General features: G+C 37.2%; 1 protein-coding gene and 1 pseudogene across 1 annotated transcript in view; one reads left to right on the top strand and one right to left on the bottom strand.

Annotated features, from left to right (window-relative positions):
- GPC6 (glypican 6) overlaps window positions 1-13,141 on the bottom strand; it is a 1,026,790-nt gene that overhangs the window by 878,252 nt on the left and 135,397 nt on the right. The gene's annotated exons all lie outside the window — the stretch shown is intronic.
- LOC102743208 (endoribonuclease LACTB2 pseudogene) lies at window positions 12,228-13,135 on the top strand (annotated as a pseudogene).

The following is a 13,141-nucleotide window of genomic DNA, read 5'->3' as shown; positions in this document are numbered from 1 at the left end:
AGTTTGACACATGACTCTTTTCTTTCAGCTCAAGGTAAAAGTTGTGATTTTCCAACAAGACATCTGAAATTGCTTAATGCCATATGGAGAAATGAGACCAGGGTCATAGTCCAACTTCCAGTGATGGCTGAATGACCCATGAAGAGTTAGAGTAAAACAGGTTTTGATTTAAGTGTTTGCCTTTCCATCTATTACCCTGGTTGACTCACTTAAGCCTTTTATCTTCTATCTGTAAAATGAGGGAAATAATTCTGGCCCTGTGAATCTCATCAATCTGAAGAAGGTAAAAGTATGTTAAAAAAAAAGGCACTATGTAATCAGTAGAGTTGTCATTAACTTTTTAGTTTTTATTATGTTCAAATAGAAGGAAATCAATAATGCAAAAGGGGAGCTATCAGGAACTGATAATGACATTGTGATAATAACTAAATAAATTCTTTGAGTGACATCGCTTTTTCTCACTTATCAAATAATAAAAGCATTAACTAGATAATCTCCAAGGTTTATTTCAGTCCTGTTTCTTGAAAAGCATTTACTGAACCCTTACATGTAAGGCACAAAGCCAGATATAAGGAATCCAAAAATCAGTAAGACAGAGGCCCTTATCTGTAAGAACTCATGATCCAGTGTGGATGATGTGCATGTAGACATATGCTGTTGATCATATGTGATGTTCTAGAACAATTACAAGTATAAATTACTGTCTGTATACAAAAAAGAAATCAATATTTTCTAGTGAAGGTAGAAATAAAACTTCATAGAGGTAGTACCGATTAAAAAGATTGTTGGAGGAATAATGCCAATGTTTGGGAAAGTTAGGGGAAAGGTTTCATTTAGAACATGAGCGACAGCATGAATGTGGGTTGGAAACCTGTGATTACCAAAATGAAAATGGCATCATAGATGAACCAGGAGATATCAGAAAGGGAGTGGGAGAACGTGTATCCACAGGCAGGAGAACAGCACAGAGTTTTGTAAGCCATTCGCTATGAACAATGAAGAGTATTGAAGATCTTTAAGTGAGAGAGAACATTCAGGAAACCCGGGAATGGGCAAAAATGGGAGAGAAAACAGGGCGATGTCCTCATTTGCACATCAGGCTTTTAATATCTTGACTATATATTTTCAAGCTTTGGAATTAATCACAAGCCAACTAGCCATTTGAGAAGATATCAAAACCACATGTTGTGCTACTAAAATACTTAATACTCTGGCAATGTTAATGTTCTCAAGTGGGTCACAAAGTTATAACAAAGTTTTAATTAGCAATAAGTGATAAGGCAGCATAGAAGCTTAGGTTCTAATCTCCACGAAATTTCTCTATTAGAACTTCAGGCCAAGGCAGTTTTGATTATTATGAAAACCAGTTAACTTTCACTTAACACATATGGGTTTAAATTTTAAGCCATGGAAGACTGTAACAGTAATTGCACGTATCTTCCCAAAAGGGCTTAATGAAACTTGACCTAGTCTTTTCCTGTTTTGTGAATGTGGGTTTAAAGTAAGTACTGAAATATTTTATGTAAACAATATTTCAGTGTGGTTGCTGACATGCGCCGTTTCCAAACCAAGCCAGAAGATATGCTTTCAGAACAGCTGCAGACCCTGGAAAATAAAGAAGCACTGCCCACTTATTTATCTTAATGTTTTATTCTTCTCTCCCTGGTCACCCAGCTCCAGCACTTCCAACAGGGAGGCTGCTCGGAGCCATCCGTAAGCGCAGAACATGGAAGTCCCCGGGGACTTCCTGTCGTGATTGTCTAATTGTTGAAATCTTGCATGGGGGTATTTCTGCAAATTAGGAGATCTATTAGCTAGACTGGCAAATCGATTGTTAAGGGGACTCCTTAAGGCAATGCTGATGAGTTTATAGAAGAAACAGCAACTGCACTTTGTGTGAATATCTTTTAAGAAAAGGGAGGATGGTGTTTCATTATTTCTGAATAAGCTCAATAAAGTAAGAAACAATTAGGGAGACCAAAAATCATTGGTAACGATTGGCTGCCGTTGCCGGGCTAATGGTGCAATTGGAGCTGAACCTTTCCATCCAGTCTCAGAGCAGGCAATACGATGAAAATTGCTAAGAATGTGCCCTTCAGTTATTGAATCCCAGCGTAGACATTTTGTTATCAGCTTAATTGAATAGGAAGCAATGAAGACAGAGAGAAAGGACGGGTATTGGAGACTCCAAGATTTCCAGAGAAACCCAGGTCTTCCATACCTAAGTGTTACTCTATTTTACTATAAATCCTGATTTAAGAAAACTAAGAAGTTGTTTCCTGCAGAGTCCCATCTGGCAACAGAACACCTTGTGTAAGAGAGCTGGGTAATTTTGCTGATCTATAGCTCAAAAAATACAGCGGAGCAGCTGAGAAACTAGACGCTCAATAACCCCCCATCCTTTTGAACTGTCAAAACACTATGAGGGTCCCTCTATAGGAAAAAAGAAAAATATATATATTAAAGCATCTGTTATAACTCATCTGCCGGAGTAAATGTAGCCAATGAAACATGCTAGCCAGGAGCAAGATAAGTGCCTTTCAGTCTAAGCTATTAAACCTAAAAGCTAAGAAAAAGAAACCCAAGAAATGAAAACCCACTCTAAAGGGTGGCAGAATCACAAGAGAAGTCAAAATTTAGAAAGGGTGACTGCAAGAGGTGCAAATTAAATTAGCCCTACATGTTTTCTCTCTAACAAAAGTAAATGCATATGCATGTGTGTTTACCTTAGTATCTAAAACGGAGATCAAATTTTAAAAACCTGTGTTGTACAAAGTAACGTTTCCTCTGAACAACTGTTACATTAGTGTAAAATCCAGTAATGGATTTTTTTTTTGGAAAGCCAAAGCACACTTGAGAAATATTGTCTTTCTCTGGTGGCCAAAGGTAGCTGGCATTTGTCATCAAGACTCACAATCAATCTGATGCAGGTACACATCACTCTGGCTGTAATTGTATCATTTAAAATCTCTCCACTGTGTCCCTGGAAAAGGACAAGTTAAATTTATACTAAAGTCTTGACTTACAAGACACTTATTAGAGCTGTCGCAGAGGATAGTCCCTCTCCTAATAACATTCCATATTCCTTCTGTTTCCAAATTCTGCCACCACCCATTTTGGTGGTGATCTCTTTCCAGTATACCAGCACCAGACTAGAGCGAACCATACTTTGCCTATATTGTTACAGTAAACTTGGTGATACAGCACCTGGGAAAGTTGATAAAAGTTCCACCTCAATTACCAGGCACACTGCTCATAATAAACCAGATCCCTCCCCTAGAAGAAAGAAGATACTGTTTTTATTTAAGGAATCACAAAACAAACCCAAGGAGAAAACCAAGAGAAGTGTGATGTTCTAGTGACTTTCCAGAGTTTACATGAAATAGTAAACAAAAATAGTAGTGACATGAGTGATTCTGAATGCAACAAGCATGATAAAAGGATAAAGAAAACTAAGATATAATGTGCCAAGATTGAAAAAAAAAAAACATAATCAGAGAAAGGTGCAAAAACAATACACATGTAAGCTGATAAAATAGTATTTTTGAAGAACATCATTTGGACACATATCATTACAAAGTAACAAAGAAACAATAATCTGAAGAAAATAATTAATAAATAATGGCTTAGCTGACACCCTCAGAAGTGGAAAGTAAGTGCCTGTAAAGGGGTGAAGCCCACACACAAAGCTCTTGAGGCTACTCTTGAACACGCTGCCAGTATTTTTTCCAATCCCATCCACACTGTGCTGAAAGGCAGTGAACTTGATCCATTTCAGTGTGTTTTGTAAGCCTTAGAATCTACTTTAGCACCTCAGCTGGGTCTCCAGAATATACTATATTGATGGCTCTATTACCTTTTTCATTGTCTCTATAAGTTCCATTACTGAAAAGAAGAAAGTGGTAATGGAATAGAAATCCACCAGCAGCAGAGACACAGAGTTGAGCTCTAAGTAAATGTCTCCTCTCCCTTCCCCCCCACCCCTAGTGCTCTGACCCTCCTTCGTCATTACTGCTCCCAGAACTGGTTATCAATAATCTCCACACAGTCCTGCGAGGCAATTTGGAAAGCTAAGCCTTCTAGTCAAAGGAAGAAGAAAAAAATAGAATTCCCATCTCTCCTCAACCAAATAAGTCCCATTCTCCCGTGTTCATCATCCCACAATCTCTCCTCAAACTTCACATGTACCTTTCTAAGTGACTCAGGCCTTGGGTGGAGAAAAGAATGTCTGACTCTCTTACCATAATGTTAGGCCTCCCACTAGAATTACACATCCCCACTAACTCTTGAAATCCACTAACAGTGAAAGTAAAGTAAAAGTAAAACAATTCCTTTTGTTGTTGTTGTTGTTCTTTTCCCAGTAAACTCATGTGTAGAGTCATATTTTGTGAGAGTCAATGGTTAAATATAAATAAATATTCCCAGCCTGTACTGTATCTTAGAGGATTTAACAATTAATCCCAACTGGATTTTTCTGATAGAGACGTTTATTAATAAATAAATAATGTAACACTATTCTGTGCTGGTTGTCCTTTAGTAAAAATAAGAAGTTAAAGGATACATACATATTTAATATATACTAAAGACAGGATATATGCTAAATATACACACTATATGTAGATGTAGTCATTACAAGCTATATATATTTATGTCCATTATTGCTGTTTCCTGCATATTTATCCACTCCATCTTTTTACTCCTTTAGCTCTAAGATTTTTTTTGTCTCTCTTATCCTACCCAGAAGTAATCACAACCTTCACCCCACATCATTAGACCACATGAGAATACTGCTGACCACTAGATAGCTTAATACCCACAACATTTTATCAGTGCTTAGGGCTCAGTGAAGTCCTAGAATTTCCTAAAAAATCAGCAAAGGAATAAAATAAGTAGGTGTGAATCACTGGTTTAACTATGGCAACATGATATGTTCATTCATTTATTCACTCCACACTCACTACTTGTTCCCACAGTCTTTGTGCCAAGCCCTCTCCTATCCACTGGGGATACAGAAGTGAAGAAGACAAAGCTCTTGCCATCATGAAGTTTACATTCTGGTGGCGGGCAGAAAACAAGGCATGAATAACATACAAAACGTATCAAGTAGCAGTTCATGCTATAGTGGAAAATGCAGCAGAAGTGGCATACAGGAGTGGTGGGGAGGGAGGGAGGGAGGAGGCCCTACAGTGGTCAGGAAGGCAGCTCCAAGGAGGCATCATGTGCATGTCAGGCCACCTTCCAATCTGGCAAACACACCCGAGCTTGGTGGGATCCTGTCTCTTTACCCTGCTTGGTGACCCACGTCTGAATCCAAACAGATGCAGCTTTCAGAAGAAAATCTTCGTTGAAAGGGGAAAGGTGTGCTCCAAAGGCAAATAATCTCTGCCCCTCACTCAGTATTACTGCTTGTACTCAAAGCTGCCAGCCAGGAATCTGGAGAAACACTGTGAACCATCCCCCCATTCCCCTCATATGATAGACCTGGAACCCTCTTCCTGAGGGAGGTCACACTGAGACCCAGCAAGACAATTCAGGTTTCAGGAACCTAGGTTCAAGGTGACATTGGATTAACAGCAGATAAATGTATACACCTCCTCCTATACCTGGGACAGACATACTTAAAGAGAGGCATTGGGCAATAGTAAAAAGCTAGTACCCTGGAACCAGACAGACTGGATTAGAAAACCAGTTCTTCTGCTGACACCCTGCACATCCCTGAAGCTTCAGTTCCATCATCTATAAGCCAAGGACAGTAATAACTCCTCCAAAGGAGTGTCATGATGCAGGATTGCTTTAGATAATGGACAGGGATCTGGCAGAGTTCCTGTCCCATAGTACAAGCTATATGGGACCATGATCATCATCATTAAAACTGAAGGAAAATCCACAGTATATATAGAACTAAGGAACTTGAACTTTAAATAAACACATGACAAGCAAATATTCCCCAAGCTAGAACCTAATTCTATGTCCAAGAAGCACTACTCCAAGCCCAGTTAAACGAAAAAAGTCATAAATTAGAACCATATACGGAAGTGTATTTCTTTCAAAGTCTCCTTTGCAAGAGTTCAGTGGAGCAAATTTTTAATAACATTTTACAATTAGATGAAAATCCTTCCTTGTTCAATTCTATTCCCTTACTAAACATATAGAGAGAGTTTTAGTAATTTGATCTTCTGGAAATCCTATGAATTAATCTCTTAACTCCATTGCAGGGAAAGCATGAAAAATAAGTTAGCTTCTTTTAAAAGTTGATAAAACTGAAATCAGAAAATAAAACCACCAACTCCCGTGTTTTTGTTTTGTGCTCAGAGTCAGTGACTGTAGTGCCCTGAAGAATGTCTTCGCCTAAAGTCATGTCCACGTGGAACCTCAGGATGTAACCTTATTTGGTCTAAAAAAAGACCCTGTTTTTGCCAATGTAATTAAATTGAAAATGAAACTGAAATCATGCTGGATTTGGGTGGGTCCTAAATCTAAAGAGAAATGTCCTCATAAGAGATAGAAAAGGACACACAGAGACTCAGAGAAGAAAAACCATGTGAAGAGAGCAAACTGAGGCACACAAGCCAGGAAGTCCCTGGAGCCACCATAACCTGAAAGACTCAAGAAAGGATACTCCCCCTAGAGCCTTTGGAGGGAATGGGCCTGGCCGACACCGATTTTGGACTTGTGGCCTCCAGAACTGTGAGAAAATAAATTTCTGTTGTTTTAAGACACCAAGTTTGAGGTAATTCATTACAGCTGCTACAGGAAAATAAAACAGTGATTTTCTGAAATATTCAGTTCTTGCTATGTATTGTGATGGCCTCCAACAGCCATATTTTTACTCTCAAAAGCCAAAGATAAGACTAAAGAGGAGAGGATGGTAGAGGCCCTTTCCGGAACTTTTCCCCTTTAAGGAGCTGGGTGGATATAACCATGTTTTCTGGAAGTTACTATTGACCCCACTTGTGTACTATTAGTGTAGACACTAACATGAAACTAACACAAAATAAGATTGGTTCCCATGGGCCAAGCGTCCTCCATAAATTTTATTCCAGACAAAAGGAAAAAGGCAGGATCACAATTGCGAGTGTTAGAAAGGTCTGGGGTTTCGTTGTGAGAAACAATAAACATCATTTTAAAAAGCTCAAAGAGGAGAAATATCTACATCGAAGCAATGCAGCTCCTACAGTAATGTTTCTACCTTCCATTTAAAGACAAATAAATTTTCCATGACAGCTCTTAATAGCCTCCATAGTTATTCACTGAACTTGCCCTCAAAATTACAGAGCAATAAAAGGATAATAGCATTTGAGTGACTACAGAGGAAAAGTGCACTTTTCCAATAAAGTGGCTGTCTCATTTCCACCCCCCTCTCCTGGGCTCTGCAGTGAGGGTGCTCTATGTGCCTAAGGACTGAGGACTAGCAGCAATGCATCTTTCATCATGGCAATGCCATTTGGACCCTTCATTTATTTATCCATAGGATAGGAGACTATTTCCCTTGCTACAGACCTCATCTATATAAGCCAAATGTTTCAATGAGAACAGTCAAACTCAGAGTCTGTTAGATTAAACCACATGAACTGGCCCATAATCAACCATTTTAACCCACGAGAATGGCAACTACATAAATTACTATCTAATATTGTACTTCCCTTATTATTATATAAACTATAATAGGGGAATTTCTCTTTGAACCAAAATCAGGGGAGAAAAAAAAGCATTAATTAGAAATTAATTAGCTTCCATAGACTTCAAATTCCATTTTCATGATCTCTGGGCCCACTATCATCAACCAGTGATACTTTTATCTATCACAGCATCCTCTGCATTCCTTAATAATTTTCTTGATTTGTTTATGTATGTATATACTACTTTGCATTACTTGTTTATTTTCTGGGTTTCTCCACTAGAATAGACTTTCCCTGGAGGCAAGGATCATGTCCATTTCCCTCAACATGGTATATCTAGTGCCTAGTACAGTACCCAGCCCAAGGCCAGCACTCAGCAAATATTTTATGAATGAATGAATGATTCAAATTACAAAAATAAATGCTGGAAAAAAGACAGTCTTTCTAAACCACAGAAGGGTACCTCAATCCACAGAAACAACACACTCGGCTTGTTTGCTGTGTTGTGTCATTGAATGCTCACGGGTGTCTATATTCATACCTCTTCTTCTCTCACTACTCAGAGCTCCAATAACTTAATATGCAAACAATAATACTCTTATTAAGTCTAACTTGATATGCAGAGTCACTCAAACCAGATGTTTAAAAAAATCATTTTTCCACCACTCTATCTTTCTACTACTGTGTTAACCTTGTAGTCACACATCTTTGCGTAGACCGAGATCATTTTAGTAAGTTTTGCCTCATAATTCCAACTTTAACCCATTAATTCCATTATGAATTCCTTATAATTACCATCGCATAAGCATCTATCTATCTGATCATGTAATTGATCTAGTCTCCAATCAGAATCAATTTTTTTGTCTTTAAAAAAATCCTTCAAAGGAAAAAAACAAAAAGGCTTTCAAATTCAAACGCATAATAGCAAAATACCTAATATGAAATATCCCCACACTTCTCAGACTGAAACAAAGCTGAACCAGGACCAGTCCCTTCACATAGACCACCCACCCTCTTCCCCTTCATCTCATTTTAGTCTCGAAGGCAAGACCCAAGGACTTCTTTAAAAAATCTCATAGCTATTTGAATAAATATCGCTTGTAAAAATTTTAAAAATATAAGGAAGTCTAGAAAGTATTTTCAAGTTCTAGAGCACTTTTCACATAAGTTAATTTTATAAACATTTTCTTTGTTTTTCTCAGTTAACGATGTCTGAATCTAAGAAATTTCATAAAATAACCGGTAACTTCTGTGGTATTCTTCCAGCCTTTTATAAATGAGAGGAAATACCAAATCAAGATATGCAATTGTCTGCTAGCATTAGTTTCTGAAGAGTACAGCAATCCCCCTCTTATGTGCTTGGGATATGTTCCAAGAACCCCAATGGATGCCTGAAACCATGGATAGCACTGAACCCTATATATAGCATGCTTTTTCCTGTACATACATACCTATGATAAAGTTTAATTTATAAATTAGGCACAGTAAGAGATGAACAACAATAACTCATAATAAAATAGAACAGTCATAACAATATACTGTAATAAAAGTTATGTGGCTGTAATCTCTCTCCCTCTGTCTCAAAAATATCTTATTGCCCTGTACTCACCCTTCTTGTGATGATGTGAGATATTAAAATGCCTACATGATGAAATGAAGTGAGGGGAACGACATGGGCATTGTGACTGAGCGTTCAGCTACTACTGATCTCCTGATACATCAGGAGGAGGATCATGTGCTTCCAGGTCACGGTTGATGAAGGGTGAGTGAAACTGCAGAAAGCAAGACCATGGATAAGGGCAAACTACTGTGTCAATTAAGGATAAATATTGTTTAGGCAGCAACACCAGAATAACCAAAAAGAAGATATAAGGCTGGAGCATTCCGAAAGAATGAAAACATAAACATCCAGCATAGTTAAATAAACCTCCATAGAAAACATTAAATCCCAAGAGAAAAAATATTGGAAAATTCCAACTGTATTCAGGCATCACATTAAAAAAATATTCTTGGTCTGTATAATACCAAAATCCAACTCTATAGGTTCAAGAAGCAGATTTCCCTCAAATTAGCATGATTGGGAGAAATTCAATTTCCCAGTACTAACCAAGAACAGGTTTATAAAGCAAATAGGTAATATGGTCTTCACAAGGTCACTATTAAACTATTTGCAAGCTATGGTGACTGGAAAAGGAATGAGAAACTGGGAGCCAACTTCTCTCAGTACATTAATAAAGATTTCTTTTTCAGTTCTTTTAGTTGAAAAGATCTTAAATAGATGGTAAATACACTGGTGAGATGGTCATAGGACATGCTGGAAAAGTCTAGCACTCCTCAAGCCCACATACATGTCAGACATCCGGTCTTTCCCATTGATCTGAGCTGTAATCTTAAATCTTTCTCAACACAGGACTCCAGACACCAATTATGGATTGATCTGAACCACTGGAAATATACCAACTTTAGTGTGAGAAGAATCTGAGAGAGAGAGAGAGAGAGAGAGTGAGGGCTGTGAGTGGAGACAGACTAAATAAGGGATGGGACTGCGAAGGAAATGTTCTGCTTCAGGAAAGTCAGGACAATGTACAAAGAGTCCAAAAGGAAATGGGATAATCCTGAAGACCAGCTTAGCTTCATTCACCATTTCTTTTGGAAATACTCTGGACACAGAAATTTAATTTGCTTCTAGAAACATGGATGATATTCCTTCTAATAAAAGTTATAAGACGATATGGTAATTTTAAGACATACAGATGCACAGAATTTTTTATGTCTTTATAAAGTGATTTTGCTGGCAACACAGCTTGAGAAACCTAATGGTTTTCTTTTCTCTAGTACTATTTAATAAATTATGACAACATAACTGCCAACAACTTTTTCACAGAATCACAGGTTAAGTAATAATAACATAGACATTAAATTATTTTGTGGTACTAGATTCATTAATTCAAATATAGAAGACATCTCCATTAAAGATTATGAAGAATTACATTAAATCAATAGGGAAAAAAAGCTTATGAAGAATTACATTAAATCAATAGAAAAAAAAAGCTAAAGTCAATTTTTAAGTTAAATGTGAGGGTTCTCATTTGAAATAAAAATTTTGAAGCATTCATATTCAATCAATAATTAATCCCAACATTCAATAAGGAATGAAAAATAATGGCCCGTCATATCATATCTAGGATTCAAGATAATTAGAAAGCATTATAGTTGAATGTCTATTACAGTTCACTGAGCAGATGTGCATGCTAAAGTCACGTTACATTACAATGCTGATCAACATCAGCATTAGTAAGGAATCAGTCAAAACATCAACTGGAAGACTGCCCAATGATCTTGTCCAAATGTTGGGAAGTAGAATCTTTTCCTTCAATGTCATTTTCTAAATAAGGTTTTAAAATATATATTCATTCAAACAAATTCAAGTTACACAGTATGTCTTTGTTTCCATAAAACTGAAGTATTTCAAATTCTTTCACTGAAGAGCCAAGAAAGTAACAAATTCAAAGTGATTAATTAAGCTTCTGGCACAATGATTGGCAAATAGTAAGCACTAAAATGTATGTATCGGTACGTTGAGAGAATGAATGAAACAGGATGATGTGGTGAGAAAATCCCAGGATTAAAATTAAGAAAGGCTGCATTCTTGTGCCACCTCTATAATTAATCCTGTGGGATGACACTGGGCAAGTTAGTGAAATGCATTATACTTCTGTTTCTTCATCTATGAAATTAGAAAACTGAGCAAGGTGATATATAAGATCTCTTCCATCACTATGATTTCATGACATGTTACCAGACAGAAGGCAAGTTTCATCTTCTACATGTCTCAGTGAAAGATATTACCCATAAGCAATCCTGACCCAGGCAATGAAAACAATGCTCAATTTTTATTTCAGTGAGCTATGTATTAGCCAATAGCCATACTGCTCCTCTCAAAATTATTTTAAAGACTTGATAGTCATGATCTAAAATTTAGCTTATTAGACAATGCCTTCTTAAAATTCTTCCCTTTATGAAAGTGCAGAGTACCCTGTTCATAAACAACTCCACCCTGAAGTCTCTACGTAAAGATTTTGCCTTGAGCAATGACACTATCACTTATGAGTAAATAAGATGACAGTGTCCACTGTGTAGACAAAATAAGACATCACAAATACTAAAGAATAGGATAAACCATGATCTCAGGTACAAAAGATGATTCTAGCATTCTTTGTCAATATATTTCTCTCTTAATGTGAAATGATTTGATTTCTAGTTATCTTCTTCTTTAAGAAGTCATTAATCATGGAACACTACATCAAAAACTAATGTATGGTGATTAACATAATAAAATAAAACTTAAAAAAAGAAATCATTCATTTTACCATTAGCATCTTATAAACATAAATCTTAAGACTAGCCTATAAGACACACTTTCAAATTAAAAATTACCAGTGAGACACTTACGATAAAAATCTAGATCATAATTCAATAGAATGCCACCTTGTGTGTGAAGAGACTTCAAGACATTATCTGGAGTTAATCTAGACCAATCCTCTACCTGGAGACAAGTCAATGAACACAGAGGCAGTGACCAATAAGTATCTGTTGAATGGGGCGGGCTGCAAAAGCAGGTATGTCGGCTGTCCTGCAGCGCGTCGAGCGGCTGTCCAGTCGGGTGGTGCGCGTCCTGGGCTGTAACCCGGGACCCATGACCCTGCAGGGCACCAACACCTACTTGGTAGAGATCGGCACCAGGAGAATCCTCATTGACACTGGAGAACCAGCAATTCCAGAATATATCAGCTGTTTAAAGCAGGCTCTGACTGAATTTAACGCAGCAATCCAGGAAATCATGGTGACTCATTGGCACCGTGATCATACTGGGGGCATAGGAGATATTTTTAAAAGCATCAGTAATGACACTGCATATTGCATTAAAAAACTCCCACGGAATCCTCCAAGAGAAGAAATTATAGGAGATGGAAAGCAACAATATGTTTATCTGGAAGATGGAGATGTGATTAAAACTGAAGGTGCCACTCTCAGAGTTATACACACACCTGGCCACACTGATGATCATATCGCTCTACTTTTAGAAGAGGAGAATGCGATCTTTTCTGGAGATTGCATCCCAGGGGAAGGAACAACTATATTTGAAGACCTCTATGATTATATGAACTCCCTAAAAAAGCTATTGAAAGTCAAAGCTGATATTATATATCCAGGACATGGCCCAGTAATTCATAACGCTGAAGCTAAAATTCTAGAATACATTTCTCACAGAAATATCCGAGAACAGCAAATTCTTACATTGTTTCGTGATAATTTTGAAAAATCATTTACAGCAATGGAGGTTGTAAAAAACATTTACAAGACTATTCCTGAGCATTTATATAAAATGGCTGAACATAGTATCTTGCTTCACTTGAAAAAATTAAAAAAAGAAGGAAAAATATTTAGCAACACGGATCCTGAGAAGAAATGGAAAGCTAATCTTTAGTTTCAGATTAATGAAAGCTTTTGTTGGCTTGTTT

Source organism: Leptonychotes weddellii, chromosome 3 (genome assembly GCF_054177405.1).
Source record: "Leptonychotes weddellii isolate Sample4059 chromosome 3, ASM5417740v2, whole genome shotgun sequence".
NCBI classification, from domain to species: Eukaryota; Metazoa; Chordata; class Mammalia; order Carnivora; family Phocidae; genus Leptonychotes; species Leptonychotes weddellii.
Note: the sequence above shows the minus strand (reverse complement) of the source record. Positions and strands in the feature narration are given on the sequence as shown.